Source organism: Pleurodeles waltl, unplaced genomic scaffold (genome assembly GCF_031143425.1).
Source record: "Pleurodeles waltl isolate 20211129_DDA unplaced genomic scaffold, aPleWal1.hap1.20221129 scaffold_107, whole genome shotgun sequence".
NCBI classification, from domain to species: domain Eukaryota; kingdom Metazoa; phylum Chordata; class Amphibia; order Caudata; family Salamandridae; genus Pleurodeles; species Pleurodeles waltl.
This window is the reverse complement of record NW_027149815.1, coordinates 1,015,458-1,029,204: the sequence shown is the minus strand read 5'-3', so window position 1 is coordinate 1,029,204 and position 13,747 is coordinate 1,015,458. Positions and strand designations below refer to the sequence as shown.

Genomic DNA, 13,747 nt, shown 5'->3' with positions numbered 1-13,747 from the left:
GTGCCATTTTTTCCTCCACATAACTGAGAATGAAATGGACTAAAACCCAGAATTAACATGCCGCCCCTAGCCGTAGATGCATCTAGATCTCAACACTGTACATGCTAATGTAACATAGCTGTGTGTCCTGCAAAAAGAGCAGGGGTACCTTAAGTCATCTCACAAGATGTGGAAACAGCACTCAACCATATCCTTCTTTGATGTATCCTGAACCAGTTGCCTTGAATACTCTGGCTTTTTTCGATTGCATCTAGCTGTTGTGTGTGGGGAATTATTCATTCTAGAGTCAACCTTATTCCATAAAAAACGGTGCTAGAAAATCCAGCTGTAAATCATATGGAATTCCACACCTGACGCTTCCCATTCCAGTGTCATATGTGGTGAATGTACATTCAATAGAATTCCAGGTTTCCATGCGTGGAGCAAGGTCTCCCTCTACAGGATGTGGGGATGTAGCTCAGTGGTAGAGCGCATGCTTAGCATGTATGAGGCCCCGGGTTCAATCCCCGGCATCTCCAGCTTTTCGCCATGCTAATCTTGCCTTTTGACAGATAGCTAGGCTGGCATCATGAGTAAGGAAGTGAGATGTCATGCAGCTGGTGCCAGAACCCCACTTTCTTCGCCTTGCAAAACCTTTTGAAATGGGGCTATCTCATTTCCCGTGTTTATAGAAAAAAATAATCTTGCTTCCATAAGAAACCAAAGTGGTGATTTATCTTGGCATTCTTAGTATAGAAAACGGGCACAGCTGTCTTGGTCATTTATTTGAATTCTTCCTCTAAACCAGAGACTCTTACCAGAAGGTTTAAGAAAAACAGAATGTTTTCTTCATCCTAATCCCTTCTGAATGGTCCATTAATCTACTGGTTTTGCTTTTCCAGTTCCTTTCACAGAAGCATTAAAAATGCATGTTCTTCATGCTCCGTACGGAGTAATGACTCTCCTAACTTTCTGTCCTTTCCTTCATGTTCCCATGCTGTCATCCTTTTGCCAGAAATGCTTCCAAAGGGCTGTGGATTCCTCGGCCCCATGCCCTTTCAGGAAAACTCCTTTCTGTAGGATTTCTAATTCTAGGTCCCCTGCTTTCCTTCACGCCAGCACAGCACATTCAGGTAGGTAAGCAGTCCCCCTTTATGGTGATAAGATGTAGCTGAGAATGCACTCTAGGAAGTGGCAATTTGTAGAGCAAGCTGCAGGTCATATTCATGATTTTCAAGATTAGACTGCAGTACTCCCACCCCACTCCCGCCGCAACCATTATTGAAAGAAAGATGAATGCAGCATGGAAAGCTGTACTGCCTAATCCTCCGATAGCTCAGTTGGGAGAGCGGAGGACTGTAGTGGAGAAACAGAAATCCTTAGGTCGCTGGTTCAAATCCGGCTCGGAGGAGTTTCCCCTTTTTTGTTTTCCATAGCTGCTTTCTCTCTTGTTAAAACATTATGTGCCCCTCTGATTGAGAAACATTTCCCTAGCTCCAAATAAATGCTAGGACAGAAGGGTAGACTTCTTCTGCTTTCCAATGAAATTGACCACATAGTCATTTCTGAGGGATGTTGGAAGAGAAATAAACAAGGACCTGCAGATCAGAATTCATTCCAAAGCCTTGACTAAATATATGAAGGCACTTGGAAGACTTCCAGTTTCATTGTACCAAGGTAGATGTTTCGGCAGCCGAACCAGCTAAAACTCACCTACAATGAGTGGCCATGGATATGAAAGAGGGAATCTACAAAGACACCAACTCCTTAAAACTGAGCAAGATGCAATGTGGAGGAATAGTTTACAGATTTGGAGAAAATCTGAGATGTTTCTCTTGACAAAAGAAACACTGCAATGCCCTCTCTGAGGATCGAACTCAGGACCTTCAGATTATGAGACTGACGCGCTGCCTACTGCGCTAAGAAGGCTGCTTGAAACCGCTAACAAATGCGTCTACACACCATGAAGAGGGAAGGTAGCAAAAATGCTGTTCTCATGTTGGAATATCAATACACTTCGGTTGCCTCGCTGGATTAAAATCGTCTGCAGTTATAATGGTCAGAAGACTGCTCTTTCCCAGTGCTTAAACCCACACCCCATACATTTAGCCATGCAAAAGAAATCAGGGCATACCATTCACCTCTCTAAGAAAGATCGTGCCATTTTTTCCTCCACATAACTGAGAATGAAATGGACTAAAACCCAGAATTAACATGCCGCCCCTAGCCGTAGATGCATCTAGATCTCAACACTGTACATGCTAATGTAACATAGCTGTGTGTCCTGCAAAAAGAGCAGGGGTACCTTAAGTCATCTCACAAGATGTGGAAACAGCACTCAACCATATCCTTCTTTGATGTATCCTGAACCAGTTGCCTTGAATACTCTGGCTTTTTTCGATTGCATCTAGCTGTTGTGTGTGGGGAATTATTCATTCTAGAGTCAACCTTATTCCATAAAAAACGGTGCTAGAAAATCCAGCTGTAAATCATATGGAATTCCACACCTGACGCTTCCCATTCCAGTGTCATATGTGGTGAATGTACATTCAATAGAATTCCAGGTTTCCATGCGTGGAGCAAGGTCTCCCTCTACAGGATGTGGGGATGTAGCTCAGTGGTAGAGCGCATGCTTAGCATGTATGAGGCCCCGGGTTCAATCCCCGGCATCACCAGCTTTTCGCCATGCTAATCTTGCCTTTTGACAGATAGCTAGGCTGGCATCATGAGTAAGGAAGTGAGATGTCATGCAGCTGGTGCCAGAACCCCACTTTCTTCGCCTTGCAAAACCTTTTGAAATGGGGCTATCTCATTTCCCGTGTTTATAGAAAAAAATAATCTTGCTTCCTTAAGAAACCAAAGTGGTGATTTATCTTGGCATTCTTAGTATAGAAAACGGGCACAGCTGTCTTGGTCATTTATTTGAATTCTTCCTCTAAACCAGAGACTCTTACCAGAAGGTTTAAGAAAAACAGAATGTTTTCTTCATCCTAATCCCTTCTGAATGGTCCATTAATCTACTGGTTTTGCTTTTCCAGTTCCTTTCACAGAAGCATTAAAAATGCATGTTCTTCATGCTCCGTACGGAGTAATGACTCTCCTAACTTTCTGTCCTTTCCTTCATGTTCCCATGCTGTCATCCTTTTGCCAGAAATGCTTCCAAAGGGCTGTGGATTCCTCGGCCCCATGCCCTTTCAGGAAAACTCCTTTCTGTAGGATTTCTAATTCTAGGTCCCCTGCTTTCCTTCACGCCAGCACAGCACATTCAGGTAGGTAAGCAGTCCCCCTTTATGGTGATAAGATGTAGCTGAGAATGCACTCTAGGAAGTGGCAATTTGTAGAGCAAGCTGCAGGTCATATTCATGATTTTCAAGATTAGACTGCAGTACTCCCACCCCACTCCCGCCGCAACCATTATTGAAAGAAAGATGAATGCAGCATGGAAAGCTGTACTGCCTAATCCTCCGATAGCTCAGTTGGGAGAGCGGAGGACTGTAGTGGAGAAACAGAAATCCTTAGGTCGCTGGTTCAAATCCGGCTCGGAGGAGTTTCCCCTTTTTTGTTTTCCATAGCTGCTTTCTCTCTTGTTAAAACATTATGTGCCCCTCTGATTGAGAAACATTTCCCTAGCTCCAAATAAATGCTAGGACAGAAGGGTAGACTTCTTCTGCTTTCCAATGAAATTGACCACATAGTCATTTCTGAGGGATGTTGGAAGAGAAATAAACAAGGACCTGCAGATCAGAATTCATTCCAAAGCCTTGACTAAATATATGAAGGCACTTGGAAGACTTCCAGTTTCATTGTACCAAGGTAGATGTTTCGGCAGCCGAACCAGCTAAAACTCACCTACAATGAGTGGCCATGGATATGAAAGAGGGAATCTACAAAGACACCAACTCCTTAAAACTGAGCAAGATGCAATGTGGAGGAATAGTTTACAGATTTGGAGAAAATCTGAGATGTTTCTCTTGACAAAAGAAACACTGCAATGCCCTCTCTGAGGATCGAACTCAGGACCTTCAGATTATGAGACTGACGCGCTGCCTACTGCGCTAAGAAGGCTGCTTGAAACCGCTAACAAATGCGTCTACACACCATGAAGAGGGAAGGTAGCAAAAATGCTGTTCTCATGTTGGAATATCAATACACTTCGGTTGCCTCGCTGGATTAAAATCGTCTGCAGTTATAATGGTCAGAAGACTGCTCTTTCCCAGTGCTTAAACCCACACCCCATACATTTAGCCATGCAAAAGAAATCAGGGCATACCATTCACCTCTCTAAGAAAGATCGTGCCATTTTTTCCTCCACATAACTGAGAATGAAATGGACTAAAACCCAGAATTAACATGCCGCCCCTAGCCGTAGATGCATCTAGATCTCAACACTGTACATGCTAATGTAACATAGCTGTGTGTCCTGCAAAAAGAGCAGGGGTACCTTAAGTCATCTCACAAGATGTGGAAACAGCACTCAACCATATCCTTCTTTGATGTATCCTGAACCAGTTGCCTTGAATACTCTGGCTTTTTTCGATTGCATCTAGCTGTTGTGTGTGGGGAATTATTCATTCTAGAGTCAACCTTATTCCATAAAAAACGGTGCTAGAAAATCCAGCTGTAAATCATATGGAATTCCACACCTGACGCTTCCCATTCCAGTGTCATATGTGGTGAATGTACATTCAATAGAATTCCAGGTTTCCATGCGTGGAGCAAGGTCTCCCTCTACAGGATGTGGGGATGTAGCTCAGTGGTAGAGCGCATGCTTAGCATGTATGAGGCCCCGGGTTCAATCCCCGGCATCTCCAGCTTTTCGCCATGCTAATCTTGCCTTTTGACAGATAGCTAGGCTGGCATCATGAGTAAGGAAGTGAGATGTCATGCAGCTGGTGCCAGAACCCCACTTTCTTCGCCTTGCAAAACCTTTTGAAATGGGGCTATCTCATTTCCCGTGTTTATAGAAAAAAATAATCTTGCTTCCATAAGAAACCAAAGTGGTGATTTATCTTGGCATTCTTAGTATAGAAAACGGGCACAGCTGTCTTGGTCATTTATTTGAATTCTTCCTCTAAACCAGAGACTCTTACCAGAAGGTTTAAGAAAAACAGAATGTTTTCTTCATCCTAATCCCTTCTGAATGGTCCATTAATCTACTGGTTTTGCTTTTCCAGTTCCTTTCACAGAAGCATTAAAAATGCATGTTCTTCATGCTCCGTACGGAGTAATGACTCTCCTAACTTTCTGTCCTTTCCTTCATGTTCCCATGCTGTCATCCTTTTGCCAGAAATGCTTCCAAAGGGCTGTGGATTCCTCGGCCCCATGCCCTTTCAGGAAAACTCCTTTCTGTAGGATTTCTAATTCTAGGTCCCCTGCTTTCCTTCACGCCAGCACAGCACATTCAGGTAGGTAAGCAGTCCCCCTTTATGGTGATAAGATGTAGCTGAGAATGCACTCTAGGAAGTGGCAATTTGTAGAGCAAGCTGCAGGTCATATTCATGATTTTCAAGATTAGACTGCAGTACTCCCACCCCACTCCCGCCGCAACCATTATTGAAAGAAAGATGAATGCAGCATGGAAAGCTGTACTGCCTAATCCTCCGATAGCTCAGTTGGGAGAGCGGAGGACTGTAGTGGAGAAACAGAAATCCTTAGGTCGCTGGTTCAAATCCGGCTCGGAGGAGTTTCCCCTTTTTTGTTTTCCATAGCTGCTTTCTCTCTTGTTAAAACATTATGTGCCCCTCTGATTGAGAAACATTTCCCTAGCTCCAAATAAATGCTAGGACAGAAGGGTAGACTTCTTCTGCTTTCCAATGAAATTGACCACATAGTCATTTCTGAGGGATGTTGGAAGAGAAATAAACAAGGACCTGCAGATCAGAATTCATTCCAAAGCCTTGACTAAATATATGAAGGCACTTGGAAGACTTCCAGTTTCATTGTACCAAGGTAGATGTTTCGGCAGCCGAACCAGCTAAAACTCACCTACAATGAGTGGCCATGGATATGAAAGAGGGAATCTACAAAGACACCAACTCCTTAAAACTGAGCAAGATGCAATGTGGAGGAATAGTTTACAGATTTGGAGAAAATCTGAGATGTTTCTCTTGACAAAAGAAACACTGCAATGCCCTCTCTGAGGATCGAACTCAGGACCTTCAGATTATGAGACTGACGCGCTGCCTACTGCGCTAAGAAGGCTGCTTGAAACCGCTAACAAATGCGTCTACACACCATGAAGAGGGAAGGTAGCAAAAATGCTGTTCTCATGTTGGAATATCAATACACTTCGGTTGCCTCGCTGGATTAAAATCGTCTGCAGTTATAATGGTCAGAAGACTGCTCTTTCCCAGTGCTTAAACCCACACCCCATACATTTAGCCATGCAAAAGAAATCAGGGCATACCATTCACCTCTCTAAGAAAGATCGTGCCATTTTTTCCTCCACATAACTGAGAATGAAATGGACTAAAACCCAGAATTAACATGCCGCCCCTAGCCGTAGATGCATCTAGATCTCAACACTGTACATGCTAATGTAACATAGCTGTGTGTCCTGCAAAAAGAGCAGGGGTACCTTAAGTCATCTCACAAGATGTGGAAACAGCACTCAACCATATCCTTCTTTGATGTATCCTGAACCAGTTGCCTTGAATACTCTGGCTTTTTTCGATTGCATCTAGCTGTTGTGTGTGGGGAATTATTCATTCTAGAGTCAACCTTATTCCATAAAAAACGGTGCTAGAAAATCCAGCTGTAAATCATATGGAATTCCACACCTGACGCTTCCCATTCCAGTGTCATATGTGGTGAATGTACATTCAATAGAATTCCAGGTTTCCATGCGTGGAGCAAGGTCTCCCTCTACAGGATGTGGGGATGTAGCTCAGTGGTAGAGCGCATGCTTAGCATGTATGAGGCCCCGGGTTCAATCCCCGGCATCTCCAGCTTTTCGCCATGCTAATCTTGCCTTTTGACAGATAGCTAGGCTGGCATCATGAGTAAGGAAGTGAGATGTCATGCAGCTGGTGCCAGAACCCCACTTTCTTCGCCTTGCAAAACCTTTTGAAATGGGGCTATCTCATTTCCCGTGTTTATAGAAAAAAATAATCTTGCTTCCATAAGAAACCAAAGTGGTGATTTATCTTGGTATTCTTAGTATAGAAAACGGGCACAGCTGTCTTGGTCATTTATTTGAATTCTTCCTCTAAACCAGAGACTCTTACCAGAAGGTTTAAGAAAAACAGAATGTTTTCTTCATCCTAATCCCTTCTGAATGGTCCATTAATCTACTGGTTTTGCTTTTCCAGTTCCTTTCACAGAAGCATTAAAAATGCATGTTCTTCATGCTCCGTACGGAGTAATGACTCTCCTAACTTTCTGTCCTTTCCTTCATGTTCCCATGCTGTCATCCTTTTGCCAGAAATGCTTCCAAAGGGCTGTGGATTCCTCGGCCCCATGCCCTTTCAGGAAAACTCCTTTCTGTAGGATTTCTAATTCTAGGTCCCCTGCTTTCCTTCACGCCAGCACAGCACATTCAGGTAGGTAAGCAGTCCCCCTTTATGGTGATAAGATGTAGCTGAGAATGCACTCTAGGAAGTGGCAATTTGTAGAGCAAGCTGCAGGTCATATTCATGATTTTCAAGATTAGACTGCAGTACTCCCACCCCACTCCCGCCGCAACCATTATTGAAAGAAAGATGAATGCAGCATGGAAAGCTGTACTGCCTAATCCTCCGATAGCTCAGTTGGGAGAGCGGAGGACTGTAGTGGAGAAACAGAAATCCTTAGGTCGCTGGTTCAAATCCGGCTCGGAGGAGTTTCCCCTTTTTTGTTTTCCATAGCTGCTTTCTCTCTTGTTAAAACATTATGTGCCCCTCTGATTGAGAAACATTTCCCTAGCTCCAAATAAATGCTAGGACAGAAGGGTAGACTTCTTCTGCTTTCCAATGAAATTGACCACATAGTCATTTCTGAGGGATGTTGGAAGAGAAATAAACAAGGACCTGCAGATCAGAATTCATTCCAAAGCCTTGACTAAATATATGAAGGCACTTGGAAGACTTCCAGTTTCATTGTACCAAGGTAGATGTTTCGGCAGCCGAACCAGCTAAAACTCACCTACAATGAGTGGCCATGGATATGAAAGAGGGAATCTACAAAGACACCAACTCCTTAAAACTGAGCAAGATGCAATGTGGAGGAATAGTTTACAGATTTGGAGAAAATCTGAGATGTTTCTCTTGACAAAAGAAACACTGCAATGCCCTCTCTGAGGATCGAACTCAGGACCTTCAGATTATGAGACTGACGCGCTGCCTACTGCGCTAAGAAGGCTGCTTGAAACCGCTAACAAATGCGTCTACACACCATGAAGAGGGAAGGTAGCAAAAATGCTGTTCTCATGTTGGAATATCAATACACTTCGGTTGCCTCGCTGGATTAAAATCGTCTGCAGTTATAATGGTCAGAAGACTGCTCTTTCCCAGTGCTTAAACCCACACCCCATACATTTAGCCATGCAAAAGAAATCAGGGCATACCATTCACCTCTCTAAGAAAGATCGTGCCATTTTTTCCTCCACATAACTGAGAATGAAATGGACTAAAACCCAGAATTAACATGCCGCCCCTAGCCGTAGATGCATCTAGATCTCAACACTGTACATGCTAATGTAACATAGCTGTGTGTCCTGCAAAAAGAGCAGGGGTACCTTAAGTCATCTCACAAGATGTGGAAACAGCACTCAACCATATCCTTCTTTGATGTATCCTGAACCAGTTGCCTTGAATACTCTGGCTTTTTTCGATTGCATCTAGCTGTTGTGTGTGGGGAATTATTCATTCTAGAGTCAACCTTATTCCATAAAAAACGGTGCTAGAAAATCCAGCTGTAAATCATATGGAATTCCACACCTGACGCTTCCCATTCCAGTGTCATATGTGGTGAATGTACATTCAATAGAATTCCAGGTTTCCATGCGTGGAGCAAGGTCTCCCTCTACAGGATGTGGGGATGTAGCTCAGTGGTAGAGCGCATGCTTAGCATGTATGAGGCCCCGGGTTCAATCCCCGGCATCTCCAGCTTTTCGCCATGCTAATCTTGCCTTTTGACAGATAGCTAGGCTGGCATCATGAGTAAGGAAGTGAGATGTCATGCAGCTGGTGCCAGAACCCCACTTTCTTCGCCTTGCAAAACCTTTTGAAATGGGGCTATCTCATTTCCCGTGTTTATAGAAAAAAATAATCTTGCTTCCATAAGAAACCAAAGTGGTGATTTATCTTGGCATTCTTAGTATAGAAAACGGGCACAGCTGTCTTGGTCATTTATTTGAATTCTTCCTCTAAACCAGAGACTCTTACCAGAAGGTTTAAGAAAAACAGAATGTTTTCTTCATCCTAATCCCTTCTGAATGGTCCATTAATCTACTGGTTTTGCTTTTCCAGTTCCTTTCACAGAAGCATTAAAAATGCATGTTCTTCATGCTCCGTACGGAGTAATGACTCTCCTAACTTTCTGTCCTTTCCTTCATGTTCCCATGCTGTCATCCTTTTGCCAGAAATGCTTCCAAAGGGCTGTGGATTCCTCGGCCCCATGCCCTTTCAGGAAAACTCCTTTCTGTAGGATTTCTAATTCTAGGTCCCCTGCTTTCCTTCACGCCAGCACAGCACATTCAGGTAGGTAAGCAGTCCCCCTTTATGGTGATAAGATGTAGCTGAGAATGCACTCTAGGAAGTGGCAATTTGTAGAGCAAGCTGCAGGTCATATTCATGATTTTCAAGATTAGACTGCAGTACTCCCACCCCACTCCCGCCGCAACCATTATTGAAAGAAAGATGAATGCAGCATGGAAAGCTGTACTGCCTAATCCTCCGATAGCTCAGTTGGGAGAGCGGAGGACTGTAGTGGAGAAACAGAAATCCTTAGGTCGCTGGTTCAAATCCGGCTCGGAGGAGTTTCCCCTTTTTTGTTTTCCATAGCTGCTTTCTCTCTTGTTAAAACATTATGTGCCCCTCTGATTGAGAAACATTTCCCTAGCTCCAAATAAATGCTAGGACAGAAGGGTAGACTTCTTCTGCTTTCCAATGAAATTGACCACATAGTCATTTCTGAGGGATGTTGGAAGAGAAATAAACAAGGACCTGCAGATCAGAATTCATTCCAAAGCCTTGACTAAATATATGAAGGCACTTGGAAGACTTCCAGTTTCATTGTACCAAGGTAGATGTTTCGGCAGCCGAACCAGCTAAAACTCACCTACAATGAGTGGCCATGGATATGAAAGAGGGAATCTACAAAGACACCAACTCCTTAAAACTGAGCAAGATGCAATGTGGAGGAATAGTTTACAGATTTGGAGAAAATCTGAGATGTTTCTCTTGACAAAAGAAACACTGCAATGCCCTCTCTGAGGATCGAACTCAGGACCTTCAGATTATGAGACTGACGCGCTGCCTACTGCGCTAAGAAGGCTGCTTGAAACCGCTAACAAATGCGTCTACACACCATGAAGAGGGAAGGTAGCAAAAATGCTGTTCTCATGTTGGAATATCAATACACTTCGGTTGCCTCGCTGGATTAAAATCGTCTGCAGTTATAATGGTCAGAAGACTGCTCTTTCCCAGTGCTTAAACCCACACCCCATACATTTAGCCATGCAAAAGAAATCAGGGCATACCATTCACCTCTCTAAGAAAGATCGTGCCATTTTTTCCTCCACATAACTGAGAATGAAATGGACTAAAACCCAGAATTAACATGCCGCCCCTAGCCGTAGATGCATCTAGATCTCAACACTGTACATGCTAATGTAACATAGCTGTGTGTCCTGCAAAAAGAGCAGGGGTACCTTAAGTCATCTCACAAGATGTGGAAACAGCACTCAACCATATCCTTCTTTGATGTATCCTGAACCAGTTGCCTTGAATACTCTGGCTTTTTTCGATTGCATCTAGCTGTTGTGTGTGGGGAATTATTCATTCTAGAGTCAACCTTATTCCATAAAAAACGGTGCTAGAAAATCCAGCTGTAAATCATATGGAATTCCACACCTGACGCTTCCCATTCCAGTGTCATATGTGGTGAATGTACATTCAATAGAATTCCAGGTTTCCATGCGTGGAGCAAGGTCTCCCTCTACAGGATGTGGGGATGTAGCTCAGTGGTAGAGCGCATGCTTAGCATGTATGAGGCCCCGGGTTCAATCCCCGGCATCTCCAGCTTTTCGCCATGCTAATCTTGCCTTTTGACAGATAGCTAGGCTGGCATCATGAGTAAGGAAGTGAGATGTCATGCAGCTGGTGCCAGAACCCCACTTTCTTCGCCTTGCAAAACCTTTTGAAATGGGGCTATCTCATTTCCCGTGTTTATAGAAAAAAATAATCTTGCTTCCATAAGAAACCAAAGTGGTGATTTATCTTGGTATTCTTAGTATAGAAAACGGGCACAGCTGTCTTGGTCATTTATTTGAATTCTTCCTCTAAACCAGAGACTCTTACCAGAAGGTTTAAGAAAAACAGAATGTTTTCTTCATCCTAATCCCTTCTGAATGGTCCATTAATCTACTGGTTTTGCTTTTCCAGTTCCTTTCACAGAAGCATTAAAAATGCATGTTCTTCATGCTCCGTACGGAGTAATGACTCTCCTAACTTTCTGTCCTTTCCTTCATGTTCCCATGCTGTCATCCTTTTGCCAGAAATGCTTCCAAAGGGCTGTGGATTCCTCGGCCCCATGCCCTTTCAGGAAAACTCCTTTCTGTAGGATTTCTAATTCTAGGTCCCCTGCTTTCCTTCACGCCAGCACAGCACATTCAGGTAGGTAAGCAGTCCCCCTTTATGGTGATAAGATGTAGCTGAGAATGCACTCTAGGAAGTGGCAATTTGTAGAGCAAGCTGCAGGTCATATTCATGATTTTCAAGATTAGACTGCAGTACTCCCACCCCACTCCCGCCGCAACCATTATTGAAAGAAAGATGAATGCAGCATGGAAAGCTGTACTGCCTAATCCTCCGATAGCTCAGTTGGGAGAGCGGAGGACTGTAGTGGAGAAACAGAAATCCTTAGGTCGCTGGTTCAAATCCGGCTCGGAGGAGTTTCCCCTTTTTTGTTTTCCATAGCTGCTTTCTCTCTTGTTAAAACATTATGTGCCCCTCTGATTGAGAAACATTTCCCTAGCTCCAAATAAATGCTAGGACAGAAGGGTAGACTTCTTCTGCTTTCCAATGAAATTGACCACATAGTCATTTCTGAGGGATGTTGGAAGAGAAATAAACAAGGACCTGCAGATCAGAATTCATTCCAAAGCCTTGACTAAATATATGAAGGCACTTGGAAGACTTCCAGTTTCATTGTACCAAGGTAGATGTTTCGGCAGCCGAACCAGCTAAAACTCACCTACAATGAGTGGCCATGGATATGAAAGAGGGAATCTACAAAGACACCAACTCCTTAAAACTGAGCAAGATGCAATGTGGAGGAATAGTTTACAGATTTGGAGAAAATCTGAGATGTTTCTCTTGACAAAAGAAACACTGCAATGCCCTCTCTGAGGATCGAACTCAGGACCTTCAGATTATGAGACTGACGCGCTGCCTACTGCGCTAAGAAGGCTGCTTGAAACCGCTAACAAATGCGTCTACACACCATGAAGAGGGAAGGTAGCAAAAATGCTGTTCTCATGTTGGAATATCAATACACTTCGGTTGCCTCGCTGGATTAAAATCGTCTGCAGTTATAATGGTCAGAAGACTGCTCTTTCCCAGTGCTTAAACCCACACCCCATACATTTAGCCATGCAAAAGAAATCAGGGCATACCATTCACCTCTCTAAGAAAGATCGTGCCATTTTTTCCTCCACATAACTGAGAATGAAATGGACTAAAACCCAGAATTAACATGCCGCCCCTAGCCGTAGATGCATCTAGATCTCAACACTGTACATGCTAATGTAACATAGCTGTGTGTCCTGCAAAAAGAGCAGGGGTACCTTAAGTCATCTCACAAGATGTGGAAACAGCACTCAACCATATCCTTCTTTGATGTATCCTGAACCAGTTGCCTTGAATACTCTGGCTTTTTTCGATTGCATCTAGCTGTTGTGTGTGGGGAATTATTCATTCTAGAGTCAACCTTATTCCATAAAAAACGGTGCTAGAAAATCCAGCTGTAAATCATATGGAATTCCACACCTGACGCTTCCCATTCCAGTGTCATATGTGGTGAATGTACATTCAATAGAATTCCAGGTTTCCATGCGTGGAGCAAGGTCTCCCTCTACAGGATGTGGGGATGTAGCTCAGTGGTAGAGCGCATGCTTAGCATGTATGAGGCCCCGGGTTCAATCCCCGGCATCTCCAGCTTTTCGCCATGCTAATCTTGCCTTTTGACAGATAGCTAGGCTGGCATCATGAGTAAGGAAGTGAGATGTCATGCAGCTGGTGCCAGAACCCCACTTTCTTCGCCTTGCAAAACCTTTTGAAATGGGGCTATCTCATTTCCCGTGTTTATAGAAAAAAATAATCTTGCTTCCATAAGAAACCAAAGTGGTGATTTATCTTGGTATTCTTAGTATAGAAAACGGGCACAGCTGTCTTGGTCATTTATTTGAATTCTTCCTCTAAACCAGAGACTCTTACCAGAAGGTTTAAGAAAAACAGAATGTTTTCTTCATCCTAATCCCTTCTGAATGGTCCATTAATCTACTGGTTTTGCTTTTCCAGTTCCTTTCACAGAAGCATTAAAAATGCATGTTCTTCATGCTCCGTACGGA

General features: G+C 43.5%; 19 non-coding genes across 19 annotated transcripts; 13 read left to right on the top strand and 6 right to left on the bottom strand.

Annotated features, from left to right (window-relative positions):
• Window positions 1-446: 446 nt before the first annotated feature.
• On the top strand, window positions 447-518 carry TRNAA-AGC (transfer RNA alanine (anticodon AGC)). The gene has a single exon. It is a non-coding gene; the product is annotated as a tRNA-Ala (tRNA).
• A 786-nt stretch (window positions 519-1,304) lies between these two features.
• TRNAY-GUA (transfer RNA tyrosine (anticodon GUA)) lies at window positions 1,305-1,390 on the top strand. Its single transcript is given in 2 exon segments — window positions 1,305-1,341; window positions 1,355-1,390. It is a non-coding gene; the product is annotated as a tRNA-Tyr (tRNA).
• Window positions 1,391-1,835: 445 nt separating this feature from the next.
• On the bottom strand, window positions 1,836-1,908 carry TRNAM-CAU (transfer RNA methionine (anticodon CAU)). Its single transcript has one exon. It is a non-coding gene; the product is annotated as a tRNA-Met (tRNA).
• A 674-nt stretch (window positions 1,909-2,582) lies between these two features.
• Window positions 2,583-2,654, top strand: TRNAA-AGC (transfer RNA alanine (anticodon AGC)). Its single transcript has one exon. It is a non-coding gene; the product is annotated as a tRNA-Ala (tRNA).
• A 786-nt stretch (window positions 2,655-3,440) lies between these two features.
• TRNAY-GUA (transfer RNA tyrosine (anticodon GUA)) lies at window positions 3,441-3,526 on the top strand. The gene is given in 2 exon segments: window positions 3,441-3,477; window positions 3,491-3,526. It is a non-coding gene; the product is annotated as a tRNA-Tyr (tRNA).
• A 445-nt stretch (window positions 3,527-3,971) lies between these two features.
• On the bottom strand, window positions 3,972-4,044 carry TRNAM-CAU (transfer RNA methionine (anticodon CAU)). The gene has a single exon. It is a non-coding gene; the product is annotated as a tRNA-Met (tRNA).
• A 674-nt stretch (window positions 4,045-4,718) lies between these two features.
• TRNAA-AGC (transfer RNA alanine (anticodon AGC)) lies at window positions 4,719-4,790 on the top strand. The gene has a single exon. It is a non-coding gene; the product is annotated as a tRNA-Ala (tRNA).
• A 786-nt stretch (window positions 4,791-5,576) lies between these two features.
• On the top strand, window positions 5,577-5,662 carry TRNAY-GUA (transfer RNA tyrosine (anticodon GUA)). The gene is given in 2 exon segments: window positions 5,577-5,613; window positions 5,627-5,662. It is a non-coding gene; the product is annotated as a tRNA-Tyr (tRNA).
• Window positions 5,663-6,107: 445 nt separating this feature from the next.
• Window positions 6,108-6,180, bottom strand: TRNAM-CAU (transfer RNA methionine (anticodon CAU)). Its single transcript has one exon. It is a non-coding gene; the product is annotated as a tRNA-Met (tRNA).
• A 674-nt stretch (window positions 6,181-6,854) lies between these two features.
• Window positions 6,855-6,926, top strand: TRNAA-AGC (transfer RNA alanine (anticodon AGC)). The gene has a single exon. It is a non-coding gene; the product is annotated as a tRNA-Ala (tRNA).
• Window positions 6,927-7,712: 786 nt separating this feature from the next.
• Window positions 7,713-7,798, top strand: TRNAY-GUA (transfer RNA tyrosine (anticodon GUA)). The gene is given in 2 exon segments: window positions 7,713-7,749; window positions 7,763-7,798. It is a non-coding gene; the product is annotated as a tRNA-Tyr (tRNA).
• A 445-nt stretch (window positions 7,799-8,243) lies between these two features.
• TRNAM-CAU (transfer RNA methionine (anticodon CAU)) lies at window positions 8,244-8,316 on the bottom strand. The gene has a single exon. It is a non-coding gene; the product is annotated as a tRNA-Met (tRNA).
• Window positions 8,317-8,990: 674 nt separating this feature from the next.
• TRNAA-AGC (transfer RNA alanine (anticodon AGC)) lies at window positions 8,991-9,062 on the top strand. Its single transcript has one exon. It is a non-coding gene; the product is annotated as a tRNA-Ala (tRNA).
• Window positions 9,063-9,848: 786 nt separating this feature from the next.
• TRNAY-GUA (transfer RNA tyrosine (anticodon GUA)) lies at window positions 9,849-9,934 on the top strand. The gene is given in 2 exon segments: window positions 9,849-9,885; window positions 9,899-9,934. It is a non-coding gene; the product is annotated as a tRNA-Tyr (tRNA).
• A 445-nt stretch (window positions 9,935-10,379) lies between these two features.
• Window positions 10,380-10,452, bottom strand: TRNAM-CAU (transfer RNA methionine (anticodon CAU)). The gene has a single exon. It is a non-coding gene; the product is annotated as a tRNA-Met (tRNA).
• Window positions 10,453-11,126: 674 nt separating this feature from the next.
• TRNAA-AGC (transfer RNA alanine (anticodon AGC)) lies at window positions 11,127-11,198 on the top strand. Its single transcript has one exon. It is a non-coding gene; the product is annotated as a tRNA-Ala (tRNA).
• Window positions 11,199-11,984: 786 nt separating this feature from the next.
• Window positions 11,985-12,070, top strand: TRNAY-GUA (transfer RNA tyrosine (anticodon GUA)). Its single transcript is given in 2 exon segments — window positions 11,985-12,021; window positions 12,035-12,070. It is a non-coding gene; the product is annotated as a tRNA-Tyr (tRNA).
• A 445-nt stretch (window positions 12,071-12,515) lies between these two features.
• TRNAM-CAU (transfer RNA methionine (anticodon CAU)) lies at window positions 12,516-12,588 on the bottom strand. Its single transcript has one exon. It is a non-coding gene; the product is annotated as a tRNA-Met (tRNA).
• Window positions 12,589-13,262: 674 nt separating this feature from the next.
• TRNAA-AGC (transfer RNA alanine (anticodon AGC)) lies at window positions 13,263-13,334 on the top strand. Its single transcript has one exon. It is a non-coding gene; the product is annotated as a tRNA-Ala (tRNA).
• The last annotated feature ends 413 nt before the right edge of the window (window positions 13,335-13,747 follow it).